The sequence below is a fragment of the Triticum aestivum genome, chromosome 5A, assembly GCF_018294505.1.
Source record: "Triticum aestivum cultivar Chinese Spring chromosome 5A, IWGSC CS RefSeq v2.1, whole genome shotgun sequence".
NCBI lineage: Eukaryota > Viridiplantae > Streptophyta > Magnoliopsida > Poales > Poaceae > Triticum > Triticum aestivum.
The window spans coordinates 532,427,350-532,445,675 of NC_057806.1; positions in this window are offsets into that span (position 1 = coordinate 532,427,350).

Consider the following 18,326-nt stretch of genomic DNA (forward strand, 5'->3'; position numbering starts at 1 on the left):
GTCCCAACTCTGCAACTGCCCTGTATAAGTCAGGGCGGCCCAATCCTCTAAGGATAACATGTAAAACCCATTGAAGTAGGACGTGGAAGTCATGAGTTTTCAACCCATGTACCTTATTTCCATCCGCACTGACTCTCCTTTCAGGGTTGGAAGCAAATCCATGTGGGAATCTCACACGTGACAGCACCTCGCAGAATTCTTTTCTTTTTGCCATGTCCAAGACGTACACAGCTGGTGCCATATCCCGTGGTTTACCTTCATCTTGCACCTACAAATCCTGTCTGATACCCAGGTGTGTCAAATCAATCCTAGATTTTATGGTATCTTTCGTCTTGCCTTCAATATTAATAAGTCTGCCGATAATGCTGTCACATATATTTTTCTCGATGTGCATCACATCAAGATTATGCCGCAGATCCAAATCTTTCTAATACTCCAAGTCCCACAAAGTGGACCTGCGGGTAAACAATAATCTTTCTTCTACCCTGCCATGCTTCCTTTTCCCACTACCATTATCAGGATGGTTTCCTGGTGTAATATGCCTAACCTTCTCTAATTCCAGTTGCAATTCATCGGCGGTGAGCCTCTTTGGCGCATCACGGTTTTCATGCTTTGCATTGAACACATGTCTTCGGTATTTTCTAGGATGCGGCTTGTCCTTGGCAAGGAAACGGCGGTGTCCAATGCAACAGATCTTGCTAAGTATTGCGTATGACAGCAGATTCTTGTCACAGCGAACATGTGCACTGTAACCATGTGTCGTTCGCCCTGACATAGTGCCCAAAGCCGGATAATCATGGATGCACCAAATTATAATAACACGTAGAAAGAAATCAGCTGGTGGGCTGCTATATAGGTCTCGAGTGAGAACACCCCTCCATAGCTGTTGAAGTTCCACTGAAAGTGCGTTATATCGACTAGAGGGGGTGAATAGGCGATTTTTATGAATTCTTCACTGAGGAATTTGCCAGTGAGGAAATTCCTTAGCGAAGAACTACTTGCAGTGGAATAAGTACTCAGAAGTAAACATAACAGAAAACAAGCATAGTCATCATGATGAAATGAAGACAAACACAGAGTACAAAAAGCGTAATCACAGGATAGCACAAGATGAAGACAAACAGACTGAAGAAATTGAACTGAGGAAATTGAGAATGTCTTCAAACACAGATATGAACAAGCACACAACACAGTAATGAGGAAATGAAAGTGCTGAGGAAATAGAACCGGTTGGCTTGGTGAAGACAATGATTTGGTAGACCAGTTCCAACTGCTATCTCAGTTGTACATCTGGTTGGAGCGGCTGAGTATTTAAACTCGAGGACACACAGTCCTGGACACCAAGTCCTGAGCATGCAGCTCGGGACACCAAGTCCTCACCGTATTCTCCTTGAACTAAGGACACACAGTCCTCGTCCAATCACTCGTGGTAAGTCTTCAGGTGACTTCCGAACCTTGACAAACTCAGTCACTCGGCGATCCACAATTCCTCTTGGATGCTCTAGACCATGACGCCTAACCGTCTGGAAGAAGCACAATCTTCAAAGGTAACAAGTGTCGGATCCACGCATGATCAATCTCTTTAGTGATGCTCAATCACTTTGGGTTTGTAGGGGTTTGGGTTTGGGTTTTGGATTTTCCTCACTTGATGATTTTCGCTCAAAGTCCTCGGAGGATGGGATGCTCTCAATTGACAAGTGTCGGTTTCTCTCGGAGCAGCCAACCAGCTAGTGGTTGTAGGGGGAGGCTATTTATAGCCTAGGGAGCAGCCCGACATGATAAGACATAAATGCCCTTCAATGATATGACCATTAGGTGGGTAGATATTTTGGGACAGCTGGCGCATAGCACAGCAACGGTCGGAAATTTGAGGTTCAAATTCCTCAGGGCTATCAAGTTCCTCACTATGTAGGCAATCCGCACTGGCAAATTCCTAACTCCTCAGTCAGAACAAAGTCCTCAGTGACAAGAAGAACTGCGTCTCTGCCACTGAAGAAATTGACTGAACTGTATGAGATTTCCAATGGCTTCACTCGAAGGGATTGGTAGGTGCAGGATTTTGAGTTGAGCATCACATGGAAAATTTTCCTTAGTATTTCCTCGACCCCCTTTAACAATACGGTGTTTCCTATGACTCAAGAAAGAGAAAATGAAACTATGAAAACAAAAGTCTTCATGCTTCATGTTCCTCAAATGAATACCAAGTCTTCAGGGTTACACCAATTTCTTCACTTTCAAAGTCTTCAGAAAGTCTTCAGAATACCAAAGTCTTCAGCCGAAGAACTTCATTTTAGGGGTCAACTTTCTCTGTAATTATCAAACTCCTCATAGACTTATAGACCTATGTACACTCATGAACGCATTAGATCCTTAACCTATAAGTCTTCAATACACCAAAATCACTAAGGGGCACTAGATGCACTTACAATCTCCCCCTTTTTGGTGATTGATCACAATATATGTTAATTTTCCAACGGGGATAAACATATGGAGTGTAAATACTGATATTGAGGAATTCGATTGCAAGATATAGAAGAACTCCCCCTGAATATGTGCATAGTGAGGAATTTGCTTTTGAAGCAATGCACACTTGAAGAGTTGAATCATGGAGATCTCCCCCTATATCTTGTAATTCATACACGCATTTGATATATAATATGAAGAATTTGAAATGCATGATGAAAAATGGTGACTGACGAATTTTAGCATGCGTGCGTTAATATTAACGAGGAATAAGCATGCAGAATAACGTAGCAGAAGTATCAGACCACCATCGGGTTTAAGTTTACAACTCGATCCAATAAAAGTTTCGGAAGAACGAGAGTTGTAACTTAGCAAAAAAACGTTGTATATGAGCGATAAAATAGACCCACTTGAAGACTAACTCAAATTTCTCCCCCTTTGTCATCGAATGACCAAAAGGATTGAAACTGAGGATTAACGCCCCTGAAGATAATCAAGTTAATGAAGGAGCGCCAGCGATGTCGGGGTCGGTTGTTGAAGTAGGGCATGCCGCTGTGCCGTCCAAGTCTTCATGTTCATCAGTGTCACGCGATGAAGAATAGGAGCTGGCCACCAAAGAAGGAACCTTGACCTTCTTGAATTTCTTCGGAGGAGGGGCAGACCAGTCAAACTCTTCTTTGAGACCCATTTTCTTCAGATCTTCAGCGCTGTAAACGTGAGACAGAACAGCCCAGGTGCGGTTGAGGGTTTCATGGAGGTAGTAGTGGTTTTTCTTCACTGCATTGTGTGTTGAAGTCATGTTGTGAAGAATTGAACCAAACCGACACTTGACCCATTTGTGATTGCGATCAACCTTCTGATGAAGACTGAGGAGTAACTCACGATCAGTCATCACCCTAGGTGCTATGGCTTGAGGATTTTGCTTGGCATTGTTGGCAGCAGAGTCTTGTGTGGCAGAGTCATCATTGGTGGAGTAGGATGCAGCCTTGCAAAATTGACCATCCAATGGAGGAATGCCTTCATCTATCACAACAGTTGCCTTGCCTTTGTCATCAGCTGAGGAAAATGTCCTTTTGAGGACTTCAATTGGAGGCAAGTAGCTGCAGTGGTTCAGAGTGTCAGCTTTGTAGTTGAGTGAAGACCTTGTCTTGATGAATCTCATAATCCATGGCACATAAGGCTTCAGCTCAAATGGTGACATTGCAATATTGGCCAGAGTCCTCATGAAGAAATCATGGAAGTTTACGGGAATGCCACAGATGTTGAAAAGCATATTCTTCATGATGCCAACGACTTCTTCATCATTTGAGTCTTGGCCTTTGATAGGACTCATTGTCTTTGTCAGAATGCGATAGACAGTCCGAGGCACATATAGTAATTCCTTAACGAGGAAATTGGTTCGAGAGGCCTGCCCTGGCTTCAAAGGCTTCATCAAAACTTGCATGCAGTGATTTGAAAGCTCAGATTCACTATAGACACAACGTGCATCTTCAAGGGGAGGACTGAGTGGTCGGGCACGAAGCAATTCAGACGCTGGTGCCTTGTAATGAGTGTTCTCTGTCATCCAGTCCAGAACCCATGAGTTTACATCTTTAGAGTCGCATGTGATGTGCAGCGTTGCGTAGAACTGAAGAATGAGTTCTTCATTCCAACCACATATGTCAGTGCAGAAGTTTAGCAGCCCAGCCTCGTGAAGAACACTGAGGACTGGCTCGAAGCACGGCAGAGACTCCATGTCTACATGAGGAATATGTGCATGATCGAAGACTTTGTCTTTGTCGAACAACATTGAGGAATAGAAGTTTTCTTGACTAGTAGTCCAGAAACGCCTCTTCCTTATGCGAGTAGAGTCATATGGATTGTAATCAGTGAAGAATACGTGCTCGCCAAAGAAGTCTTCAGCCTTGAACTTTTGCTTCCTTGAGAACGGATCCTTTGGTTTTGGCAGAGGAGTGTCAGTGAGTTGCATCACAACCTCAGGAATCGCGAGCTCAGGTTCTTCAGGCTGAGGAATTTCTGGTTCCTCTTCAGGTGCAGTTTCTGTTGTCACGTTTTCAGCAGCAGCAATTTCTTCAGCACTAGTGGCTGGAATGTCTTCACAGACAGGTGAGGTGGGATGAGTTTCTTCAGAGCCCAATTGAACTATTGGTGCAGGGGAGTGAGGAATTTGTTGTAGTGGGGTGAAGAGTGGAGAATTGGGATGCTGACTATCCCAAAAGTCATCATTCATCACTGGCGTTGTGCTTCCATTGTCCATGTATTCATCATCAATTTCTTCAACACCAGCCTCTTCAACAGTAAACTGAGGCATTGGTGATGATACCACCGGGGTTGAAGGGATTGTATCCACTTCAATTTCCTTATCAATCTGCTCTGACGAAGCAGCAGATTGAGTTTCTTCATCAGATCCGCTTGGGATCTCATATTCTTCACCAAAAGGAACAAGGTCCTTTGATGGCATGGTGGAAATTGGAACAACATCGATCGGATTTTCATAAAAGCTGGTCATAGGCTTCATCTTCTTTGGAGCTGAAGATTCTGAAGCACTTGATGCTTTCCTTTTCTTCACTGCAGCTCGCTCTGCAGCCTTGGTCTTCTTCACATCTGATGCAGATGGAAGGATAGGAGTTGGAGTAGGCACAGGTGGAGCTGAGGAATCTATTTGTATTTATTCAGGCGTAACTGATGCAGTTGCCCCGACTTCTTCAGTTTCTTCACGTGCACCACTAGTGGATGCCCTGGCAATTTCTTCAGCGGCTGGAATGGAGTCATCAGCCCTGGAACTAGCATTTTCTTCAGCAGCCTGAAAGTCATCAGCGGCTGGCATGTTCTTCAGTGGGCTGAGCAGAAGCTTCAGCTTGAGGAACTTCTTGTTGCAATGGGGCTGCAACACTGGTGAACTTCTCAGTCAGTTTCACAAATCTGACTTTGGCTCCTTTCCAATCAGCATAGTATGAGTTGAATTTTTTGCTGAGGGTTTTGATGTCAGACTGGATTTTGATGAGTTCATCAGTCGATGTTTTGACCACGTTGGTCTTCAGAAACTTCTCTTTCTTGTACTGGGCCTTCTTGATCTGTCTGGCCTGGTCATACTTCCACTTCTCCTCTTGGATGAAGTGAGTCAGCATGTCATTTTGACCAGGTGTTAACTTGAAGTCAGGCATAGGTGTATTTGGGTCCTTATGCCAAAGATCAATATAATCGAGGATCGCCCTTGGATCCAAAAGCAGTGGCACAGGTGTGCCTTTGGCTCTAGCGGCCCTTACTTGCCTGTCTCTGATGATTTCTGCAAGTTCATCATCATCAGCCTCATCATCTTCAGGTGGCTCTTGGAAGGCGACCTGTTTCTTCTTGGGACTTGGCCGAGGACCTCGTCCAGCAGTTGCCTTAGTCTTCAGCAGAGTGGGGCTAAATGAAGAATTTGGTGCAGCTGAGGAACTTGCTGAGACACCAGAGGCAATTGAGATGCCTGCAGTCCTTTGGCACGAGGCCAGATGCACAGGTGCTGAGGACTTTGTCGGGACAGCTGAGGACTGTGGAGGAGGTGCTGAGGATTTCGGAGGAGCAGGAGCAGCTTGAGGAATTTGTTTTGAAGATTTTGAAGTTCCTGGCCGTGAGGGCACAGCTGAGGAACTTGGCCGTGAGGGCACTGTTGGTGAAGCACTTGGTTTACGAGCAGACTTCTTTGCCGTTGATTTCCTCGGCTTGACAGAGGCCTCAGTGGCAGCAGCAGCAGCAGCAGAATCTTCGTTGAATTTCCTCACTGCTTCCTTGGCTTGTCTTGCCAACTTGGCTTGGCTCTGGCCCATTCTTCAGGAAAGTCCTCACCGCATTTGATGCTAGTGGGATCAGCCACTTGGCCAGGTGCCAATGGGGCTCTTGGGCATGGAGGGTTAAGAGAGAATTTCTTCATATACTTTGGAGTAACATATCTGTACTCCCTCCATTCTCTTGCCCATCTCTTTTCAATCCTCTGAATGCGCATCTTGCGCTGATTTTTGTTCTGTTTGCCAAACTTGGCTTCATCAGGTGTGCAGTACCATTTGTAAATGTCCTCAGGGATCTCAAACGCAGTCATAACCTCATGTTTCTTTCGTCCTTTCAACGGCTTCTTGCCATCTTCCATATTCTTCAGCCGAGGAATTTGAACAATCGAATTCTCTGAAGAAGTATGCAGTTTTTCTTCGAGGAACACTGCAAATGAGTTAAGTTGATGAGAACCTAGTGATTCAGCAGCGGACATGAGTACCTGTGAACAGAATATAGTTGAAAGGAATTTGGAGAGGTCATATGCGTTCTCAGAAGGTTTTTCAAAAAGAACAAGTTTGAGGAATTTGACCAGAAGTGTCTTGAAGAATTTCACTAAGCGCTCTTTGTCTTAGGTTCCAGAGTTGTATAGATCGAAGATCCACACAATTGAGGAATCTTGAAGACAATAAGGCTTAGAGAAATGAATCAAGAACAGATGACTTGTGAGGTGTTTTGTGTGTGAGGATTTGAAGAATAAAACACCTTTGAAGATTTTGTAGAAAACTTTCGAATCAAAGAGGGCAGTAAAAGTAACTTTTAATTACCCTGAATGAAGAACACGACGAACAGTGAGGTGGAGAAGTGAAGTTCGTCAGTGTAGATCTTCCACGCCCTAACTTGGCGGAGGAAGACGTCTACGGCAGCGGCAGAGGTGAAGATTTCCGCGGTCGGCGCGAGTACGACGGTGACGAGGTTGAGGCAGTGAAGCTCTTCCTCACCGGCGACGATGGAGTAGCAGCGACGCTAGGGTTTGGGAAGCTCGAGCGGGAGACAGAGATCGAGCGGAGTAAAGGAAGTGAGGAAGGGGTGAGGGGGTATTTATAGTGGCAGTGAAAAACTGTTCGCCCGAAGATTTGGGACGAACGTGCCCCTGACCCTTCTCCTTCGCACGACATGTGTCACCCACGTACTGTGAAGTGGAGATCGTGTTAGATCGTGGGTGAATAGAATAATGCATCGTGGGATGCGGAACGGTTTGAGCGGCAAAACCGAAAATTTGGATAAGATTAGTTTTAACGTTCCGTTCGCAATTTCTTCAGCTGACAAGGACACAGTGAAGATTTTGAACGAGTTTCAAATAGAACGCACATGAAGAATTTGTGAATAGATTGGATTGAGTATAGCATAGAGGGGGAAGGGTCCGATCACATTCACTTAGCAGAAAAACCCAACTTGAAGAAATAGCCATAAGTGAATGCTGTAGAGGACATAAACTCATATATATATATATATATATATATATATATATATATATATATATATATAGCCAATGAAGAAAAACAATGGAACAAGTGAAGATTTTGCAAAGTTGAAGAATTTGAACAACCGAGGAATTTCAAAAATGAGGAAAAACTCAAATTGAAGATTTTCAACTTTTGTGGTGGCGTAACCCACCGTATAAGAATGATGATTTCAGACACCGGGTACAATTGTCGTAGGGTTCTGAGAATCAAATTCTTCATTAATTTCTTCACACTTAGAGTGTTATTCGTCATTGATTGAAGAAAAACGTTTCTTCATGTGTTGCACATCTAAGTCATCAATTTTGCATAAGTGTTAGGATGAGCGCCTTTTCAAAGTACATTCGAAGACTCTAAGATATTTAGCTCACACCGCAACTTGCTAAATCTCTTCTCATCCAAGGGCTTTGTGAAGATATCGGCTAGCTTTTCTTCAGTCTTCACATGCTCAATAGAAATGTCGCCCTTCAACACATGATCGCGAAGAAAATGATGACGAATCTGAATGTGCTTTGTCTTTGAGTGCTGAACTGGGTTGTGAGCAATCTTGATGGCACTCTCATTGTCACAGAGGAGAGGCACATTCTTCACATTGACGCCATAGTCCTTGAGTGTTTTCTTCATCCATAGCACTTGAGCACAGCAAGAACCAGCAGCAATGTACTCAACTTCAGCAGTAGACAATGATACACAGTTCTGTTTCTTCGAGGACCAATAGACCAAGGGTCGTCCAAGGAAATGACATGTACCAGATGTTTACTTGCGGTCCACACGATCCCCAGCATAGTCAGAGTCATAATATCCAATGAGATAAAAATCCGAGCCCTTGGGATACCATAATCCTAGTGTTGGTGTGTGAGCTAGATATCGAAGAATATGCTTCACAGCCTTATGGTGTGATTCCTTCGGTGCAGCTTGAAATCGGGCACACATGCAAACACTAAGCATTATATCTGGCAATACCATTTTCATCAGTGCATAGTTGACCATTTGTGGGCATAGGAATTTTGATGCCTTTGCAATCTTGCATGCCGAATTTCTTCAGGACATCCTTGAGGTATTTCTCCTGAGATATGAATATGCCATTGCGTTGTTGACGAATTTGAAGACCTAAGAATAATTTCAACTCTCCCATCATAGACATTTGATATTCTTCACTCATCATATAGGAAAATTCATCACTATAACATTGGCCAGTACAGCCAAAGATGATATCATCAACATATATTTGGCACACAAACAGTTCACCATCATAAGATTTAGTAAAGAGAGTAGGATCGAGTGAACCGGGTGTGAAGCCTTCTTCATGAAGAATTCCTTCAAAGTATCATACCACGCCCGTGGGGCCTGCTTGAGGCCATAGAGGGCCTTATTGAGTCTGAAGACTTTGTCAGGATTCTTTGGATCTTCAAAACCTGGGGGTTGAGCAACATATACTTCTTCCTCAAGCTTACCATTGAGGAATGCACTTTTCACATCCATTTGATATAAGATGATATCATGATGGTTAGCATAAGCAAGTAATATGCGAATAGCCTCAAGTCTAGCAACAGGTGCAAAAGTTTCATCGAAATCAACTCCTTCAACCTGTGTGTAGCCTTAAGCTACTAGACGTGCCTTATTCCTCACCACAAAGCCGTTTTCATCTTGCTTGTTGCGGTAGATCCACTTTGTGCCAATGATATTATGCTTGCGAGGATCTGGACGATTGACCAGTTCCCAGACGTTGTTGATCTTTTACTGATGTAATTCTTCTTGCATGGCCTGAATCCACTCAGGCTCCATAAATGCTTCATCTACCTTAGTGGGCTCTGTGATAGAGACAAAAGCAAAGTGCCCACAAAAGTTAGATACATGAGAAGCTTTTGAGTGTGTGAGAGGACCTGGTGCTCTAATGTCATCGATGATCTTCTCCACTTGCACTTCTTTTGCAACGCGAGGATGAGCTGGTTGTCGTTGAGGAATTTGATCAGCATTTTCTTCAGCATCAATTTCCTCAGCATTTTCCTCAAGTGCATCAGCTCGACGTTCTTCATGTTCTGGAATGAATTCTTCAGCAGATTCTTCAGTAGGAATGACATCCTCACTAGCCTTGAGCTTGATAGAATCCTCAGGTGCTGGTTCATCTATCACAGAAGGTAGGTGCTCTCTTTGTGAGCCATTAGTTTCATTGAACTGCACATCTAAAGTTTCAACAATCTTGTGAAGAACATTGTTGAAGACTCTGTAGGTGTGCGAGTCCTTTCCGTAACCAAGCATAAAACCTTCATGTGCTTTCGGTGCAAATTTAGAGTTGTGATGAGGATCTCTAATCCAGCATTTAGCACTGAAGACTTTGAAATAACTCACATTTGGTTTCTTGTCTGTGAGGAGTTCATAGGCAGTCTTCTTGAAGAATTTGTGAAGATATACTCTGTTGATGATGTGGCACGCAGTATCAATTGCATCAACCCAGAAACGACGAGGTGTTTTGTACTCATCGAGCATAGTGCGAGCCATCTCAGCAAGAGTCCTGTTCTTGCGCTCCACGACGCCATTCTCTTGAGGAGTATAAGGAGCAGATAACTCATGAGTAATACCAAGTTCATCAAGATAGTCATCGAGACCCGAATTCTTGAACTCAGTGCCATTGTCACTTCTGATGTGCTTGATCTTCACACCAAAGTTGGTTGAAGCCCTCGAGGAAAATCGTTTGAAGACTTCCTGCACTTCATGTTTGTAAGTAACAAGGTGTACCCATGTGTAATGAGAGTAATCATCAACAATAACAAAGCCATATTGAGATGCTTCATTTGAAACAGAAGAATAATGATTAGGACCGAAGAGATCCATGTGAAGCAATTCAAATGGACGAGTAGTGGTCATGATAGTCTTCGCTGGATGCTTGGCCTTGGTCATCTTTCCAGCTTCACAGGCACCGCATAAGTGATCCTTGAGGAATTTGACATTCTCAATGCCAATGACATGCTTCTTCTTTGCAAGCGTGTGCAAATTCCTCATGCCTGCATGACCAAGTCGTCGATGCCATAGCCATCCTTCTGAAGCTTTTGCAAGTAGGCACACGGCTGGTTGTGAATCTGCAGAGAAATCAACAATATACAAGTCTCCTCTCCTAAAGCCTTCGAAGACTTTGGAATTGTCAGCTTCCATAATCACAACACAACGATACTTGCCAAAGACAACAACCATATCAAGATCACAAAGCATTGAGACAGACATAAGGTTGTATCCTAAGGACTCAACAAGCATGACTTTGTCCATGTGTCGATCCTTTGTGATAGCAACCTTACCTAGACCCAATACCTGACTTTTGCTTTTGTCAGCGAAGATGATATGCTTCAGATGTGATGACGATAAGGGAGCATCCATCAATAGATTCTTGTCACCAGTCATGTGATTTGTACATCCACTATCGAGGACCCACTCAGTGGCTTTGGGTTGATCATCCTGCAGATGAATTAGTGCAACTTACGAACCTCATATACTTCAGCAGTGAAGAATATGATATCACAATTCATCAGATCAATTTCATCAAGCAGTAAGACAGATAAAGCAGTGTGAGGACGTGAGAAATGAAAATTCATTTCTTCATGATTAGCCTGCGTCCTTTCAGGCAAGTTGTCAGGTCCCCAGCAAATTCTTCAGACGTTACAGTACGTCTGGAGACCTGACCCTGCAGAAGAGATTAGTTCTTTTTCTTCACCACCCACATCTGAAGGGGTGGCAAAGAGTTCATCACTCTGCGAGCTCCATATGAGAATGGTGGCATGGAGACCAAACCATTTCGTTTCACATAAGAGTGGTTAGGGTAAGCATATGAATAAGTAGAGAAATTCTTCGAGGACTTATGAACATAATGATTAGAAGAGTAATGCTCATATTGATAGCCCCTGGCTCTTCCCTGCGAAACAGAGTTGTTAGCACGATGATGTTCATATGAGGACTTTGATCCATATGAGGAATTTGATCCACGTGAGGAATTTGGTCCGTATGAGGACTTGGATCCATATGAAGAGTTTGGTCCATATGAGGAATTTGATCTGGGGTTCCTATTCTTCACAGGTGGTGTCATGAGGACATTCACCTGAAGACTTTCAAGGCACCTTTTGGGAACCCAGATTTTCTTCATAGGGGAACCATTCCTGCAGTTAGTGCCAACATATCTAGCAAATACTTCACCATTCTGATTTTGAACAGTTTATAGTTGGAGTCAAATGACTCATCAGAAGAATGAGAAGATTCACATGTATAGCCAAATAAATTAGATGGATCAACTGGAGGTCCCTTTGCAGCAACCCATGAGGTTTTGGGGTACTGCTCAGGCTTCCAATATGTACCATCAGCATTGAGTTTCCTCTCAAAGGCAATACCCTCTTTCCTAGGGTTCCTGTTGAGGATCTGCTTTTTAAGCACATCACAAAGAGTCTGATGCCCTTTGAGGCTTTTGTACATGCCTGTCATGTACAATTCATTCAGCCCTGCATCGTCAGTGATACTAGCAATGTCCTCAGATGAGGAATTAGTGATAGCAGAGGCAGGTGAAGAATTTGTAACATTAGAAGCATTTGAACATTCAGGTGAAGAATTAGCAGATTCTCGTTCAATGCATTTCAAACATGGAGGAACAAATTCTTCCTGAGCAGCGCTGATTTGTTGAGCAAGTAATGAATCGCGCTCCTTCTGAAGATCTTCATAACTCACTCTTAGCTTCTCAAGATCTTGCTTTCTTTTAAGAAATTCATAAGAAAGCTTCTCATGATCAGACAAGAGAGTGTTATGATGACCTTGAAGGTTGTCAAACCTGGTCTGAAGTCTCTGAAGATTTTCAGTCAAGGCTTTAGTGCGATTTATTTCTTCACCCAACATATCATCACTTTTTTCTAGCATGTTTTGAACCTTTTCAAAAGCCTTTTGTTGTTTCACAGCAATCGTAGCAAGTTTAGAGTAGCTAGGCTTAAGATTGTCATCAGATTCATCTTCACTAGACTCAGAGGAGGTATATCTAGGTACCTTGGCACCCTTTTCCATGACGCAATAGGTGGGAGCGTAGTCATCATTGCCTTCATCGGCCTTGTTGGTGAGTTCATTTTCTTCAGAGTTGAAGATAGACTTGCTGACGAATGCAGTAGCGAGGGCTAGGCTCACCACACCAGACTCAGAATCTTCAGATTCCTCCTCTTCCTCTTGTTCCTCAGATTCAGCTTCAGAGTCCATTTCCTTGCCGATGAATGCCCGAGCCTTCTTGGAGATGCTCTTCTTGTGAGATGAAGACCTTGAGGATTTTGATGATGATGATTTTGAGGATTTCTTCTTTTTCTTCGCATCATCAGAACTGTAATCCTTGTATTTCTTCTTCTTTGATTCCTTTTCCCACTGAGGACAATCTTGAATGTAATGTCCAGGCTTCTTGCACTTATGACAAAGCCTTCTCTTGTAGTCACTGGATGAGGAATCATTGCTCTTTGAGGGTCTTCCAAAGCGACCATGTCTTGAGAACTTTTGAAATTTCTTCACGAGCAGTGCTAGATCATTACTCAGTTCTTCAGGGTCGCCAAGGCTGCTAGCAGAGTCTTCATCTTCGGACTCAAATACTGCCTTGGCCTTCAGTGCACGTGATCTGCTATAGCTCGAACCATAGAGATCTCTCTTTTCAGCAAGCTGGAACTCATGAGTATTTAGCCTCTCGAGGATATCAGCGGGGTCAAGTGACTTGTAATCAGCACGCTCTTGTATCATCAGTGCCAGAGTATCAAATGAGGAATCAAGCGATCTCAACAATTTCTTCACCACCTCATGGTCGAAGATGTCAGTGGCACCAAGTACTTGAAGCTCATTTGAGATGTCAGTGAGGTGATCGAAGGTTTGTTGAACATTTTCATTATCGAGTCTTTTGAAGCGGTTGAAGAGATTGCGAAGAACATCAACTCGAGAGTCACACTGAGTTGAAACTCCTTCATTGACTTTGGAAAGCCTATCCCAGATAAGCTTAGCAGTCTCCAAAGCACTCACTCTTCCATACTGTCCTTTGCTCAGATGGACACATATGATATTCTTCGCTTGAGAATCGAGTTGCTTGAATCTCTTCACATCAGCAGCATTCAAGAAGGGTGTGACTGAGGGAACACCATTTTCCACAACATACTAGAGATCGTTATCAATTGCCTCAAGATGCATTCGCATCTTATTCTTCCACTAGGGGTAATCCGTCCCATCGAAGGTAGGACACCCAGCAGAGACCTTGATCATACCTGCGGTCGACATAACTAAAACTCCAGGCGGTTAAACCAAAATCACACAGAACAAGGGAGTACCTTGCTCCGATACCAATTGAAAGTGCGTTATATCGACTAGAAGGGGGGGGGGGTGAATAGGCGATTTTTATGAATTCTTCACTGAGGAATTTGCCAGTGAGGAAATTCCTTAGCGAAGAACTACTTGTAGCGGAATAAGTACTCAGAAGTAAACATAACAGAAAACAAGCATTGTCATCATGATGAAATGAAGACAAACACAGAGTACAGAAAGCGTAATCACAGGATAGCACAAGATGAAGACAAACAGACTGAAGAAATTGAACTGAGGAAATTGAGAAAGTCTTCAGTCAAAGTATTCAAACACAGATATGAACAAGCACACAACACAGTAATGAGGAAATGAAAGTGTTGAGGAAATAGAACCAGTTGGCTTGGTCAAGACAATGATTTGGTAGACCAGTTCCAACTGCTGTCTCAGTTGTACATCTGGTTGGAGCGGCTGAGTATTTAAACTCGAGGACACACAGTCCCGAACACCCAGTCCTGAGCACGCAGCTCGGGACACCAAGTCCTCACCGTATTCTCCTTGAACTAAGGACACACAATACTCGTCCAATCACTCGTGGTAAGTCTTCAGGTGACTTCCGAACCTTGACAAACTCGGTCACTCGGCGATCCACAATTCCTCTTGGATGCTCTAGACCATGATGCCTAACCGTCTGGAAGAAGCACAGTCTTCAAAGGTAACAAGCGTCAGATCCACGCATGATCAATCTCTTCAGTGATGCTCAATCACTTTGGGTTTGTAGGTGTTTGGGTTTGGGTTTTGGATTTTCCTCACTTGATGATTTTTGCTCAAAGTCCTTGGAGGATGGGATGCTCTCAATTGACAAGTGTCAGTTTCTCTCGGAGCAGCCAACCAGCTAGTGGTTGTAGGGGCGACTATTTATAGCCTAGGGAGCAGCCCGACATGATAAGAGATAAATGCCCTTCTATGATATGACCGTTAGGTGGATAAGATATTTTGGGACAGCTGGCGCGTAGCACAGCAACGGTCGGAAATTTGAGGTTCAAATTCCTCAGGGCTATCATGTTCCTCACTGTGTAGGAAATCCGCACTGGCAAATTCCTAACTCCTCAGTCAGAACAAAGTCCTCAGTGACAAGAAGAACTGCGTCTCTGTCACTGAAGAAATTGACTGAACTGTATGAGATTTCCAATGGCTTCACTCGAAGGGATTGGTAGGTGTAGGATTTTGAGTTGAGCATCACATGGAAATTTTTCCTTAGTATTTCCTCGACCCCCTTTAACAGTATGGTGTTTCCTATGACTCAAGAAAGAGAAAATGGAACTACGAAAACAAAAGTCTTCACGCTTCATGTTCCTCGAATGAATACCAAGTCTTCAGGGTTACACCAATTTCTTCACTTTCAAAGTCTTCAGAAAGTCTTCAGAATACCAAAGACTTCAGTCGAAGAACTTCATTTTTAGGGGTCGACTTTCTCTGTAATTATCAAACTCCTCATAGACTTATAGACCTGTGTACACTCATAAACGCATTAGATCCTTAACCTATAAGTCTTCAATACACCAAAATCACTAAGGGGCACTAGATGCACTTACATCCTCCACAAGAGGCTCCATGAACAAATCAAAATCCTTTCCAGGACTTTTTGGACCTGGGATGAGCAAGGCCATCATGTAGTTTGATTCTTTGGTGCATACATTTGGAGGCATGTTGTAAGGGATAACAAGCACTGGCCACATGCTATTGGTGACGCTCTGGTGGCCAAATGGGTTAAATCCATCTGAAGCTAAGCCAAGTCTAATGTTTCTCGGGCCAGTAGCAAAATTTTCGTGTGTCTGATTGAAGCTTCTCCACTCACTACCATGTGATGGATGGCTCATTACATTCTGATCTTTGTACTCCTGGTTCCTAGAATGCCATAGTACATCCTCTCTTGTTTCAGCATCATGAAACAACCTCTACAATCTTGGTGTAATTGGAAAATGTATCATAGCATTATGAGGAATCCTCTTCACAGCATCGCCATCTTTCCATCTTGATGATTTCTATTTCGGGCATTCACTTAAGTTGGCATAATCCTTCCGGAACAGAACACAATTATTCTTACAAACATGGATCATATCATATCCAATTCCAACTGCATGAAGGAAATTCTTCATTTTACTGTAGGTGTGTGGCAGCTCAGACGCATCTGGGAAAGCTTTGCGGAAAGCAGCCAACATCGCATCGAATGATTTGTTGGTCATCCGCTCAGATGTCTTCACCTGAAGAAAGGTGACCGTAGCTATGAATACCGATAGCTTATTTCCTCGGGTGACAGCAACGTTGCATTGTTCCAACATGCGGGCCCACCATTTTTCTTCTGCAGGTGAACGTTCACGGAATGCACGTGTATTTCGTAGCATTGTTTCAATGTTGGTCAAACTCACTAGCTCCGCCACCACCACCTCCTCCTCCTCTTCCACCTGAGCATCAGGTATATCAAGATGGTGATCTGCTGCTTCAACGTAGTCAATAACATTGACGTTCACAGCTTCACCGTGATTAACCCACCTAGTATATGTGACCGACATCCCATACAAGTGTAGATGATTTTGCACAGTTGACTAGGGTCTTGTAACTGAATTCATACAACTGCTACACGGGCAGAGCACATATGATTTCGGACCACCGTACTCAGCTCTGATAAAGTTCATGAAGTTTTCAACCCCCTCAACATATGCAGCGGAGAATCTTCGAGAGAAGTTATCCAAGTCCTGTCCATCTGTTAGACATACAAATTAGTTCTTCTACTAGATATTATAGGAAAAACATATATGCTTTTTCATGAAGTCCAAAAGAAAATACCTAGGTCGATGTCTAAAGCTATGGCAAGATATTTGGACGAGCAGATCTAAGTAACAAAATATATGTAAAGCTAATTCAGTAAACACATTTGAGTGGTAAATTATGGCAGGCTGTTTCAGCAGTCAATGAGGCCGAGCAGACCGAACTATCGAAGGCCCGCAGCAACAAAGATCGAGTATAAAACGGTGTAGAGCTATTTCACCTAACAGATTGGCTACTAGACCATGGCAATCTACGTCACAATAAATATATGGCAGGATATTTTAGCAACTAATCGGCCTTGGCATGCCATCTCAGCTAAGCAGATTGAGTGCAGAACAGGGCAAGGAAGCTTCTTAAGCAGAGCATATTGATTGTAAACTACTACGGCAAATAGTGAGATTAACAGCGTCTATCAGCTAACATTCAGCGCTACACCGACATGCACAGGGCCTCAGTCTAGAATGCGTGTACCGTGGGACAAGCTGACCGCCATGCGTCTCCACACGAACATCGCCAGCGGTGGTGGGGCTGACCGCCGTGCACCTACACAGGAACGTCGCCAGCGGTGGCGGCGCGGCTAGAGGACGGTAGTCTACAAGAGCGTACTATGGGAGCGAGAGGATCGTGTGCATCCCCTCGACGAACCGCGGCGTGGACGTAGCGGCGTGGTGGGGAGGGCGGCTTTGGTGGAGCGAATGGAGTGGAGGGGGACGGGGGGAGGGGGGTTTGGGGAATATTATTGGCTAGTTGGCCGAAGGGCGGTTGAATCTAGGATTAGGGGGGAATTTTTGGGTGGGGGGGGGGAGGATTTTCACGCGGTGGGCGGGGGGTGTTTGGCGCATGGTCGGTTTCTCCAAGTGCAGTCCCATGTGTCAGTGAAGAGGCAAGCCGAAGCGCGTTCTGTTTGCGTGAGCCGTGTGCAGGACCGAACGTGTGTGGGGTGCAATGCGACAGCGACAGGGGTGCTGTGAGTGTACCGCCTTTTTTCCTTTTAAACTATGTGCTTCGCCCCCTAAAAAAAAACTTGTTGCTTCGCGCGATCCATCGATACTACTACTAGTAATCCAGTAATCCCGACTAAAACGGCGGCCGGGTCTTTTCCCGTGCGATATGCTGGGAGGTTGGCTTAGTTGGGTTTTTAGGACGAGTAATGCTACACCTATGTAGTCCCAGTTACGTAATTAACATAGTGTGAAACATGTGAGCTATTGATTGTAGATTGGGGTGAGGGGGGGCCCACCACCATGAAAATCAGTGGAGGAGAGAGAGAGAGGCAATTTACGTTAACCCTTTCGTAGGTTCCCGTAGATGTAGAAAGATGTGAAATGCATGAATGTGCATTTGCAGATAAGGCCTTCCCTCGTTGATCCTTTTCTCCCACAAGATCTTGATCTTCCGTGCAATGCACGAGCATCTTGCTAGTACTCCTATAATATACTATATTATTGTGAAATTTCATATACACCGGCCGAGATTAATGCA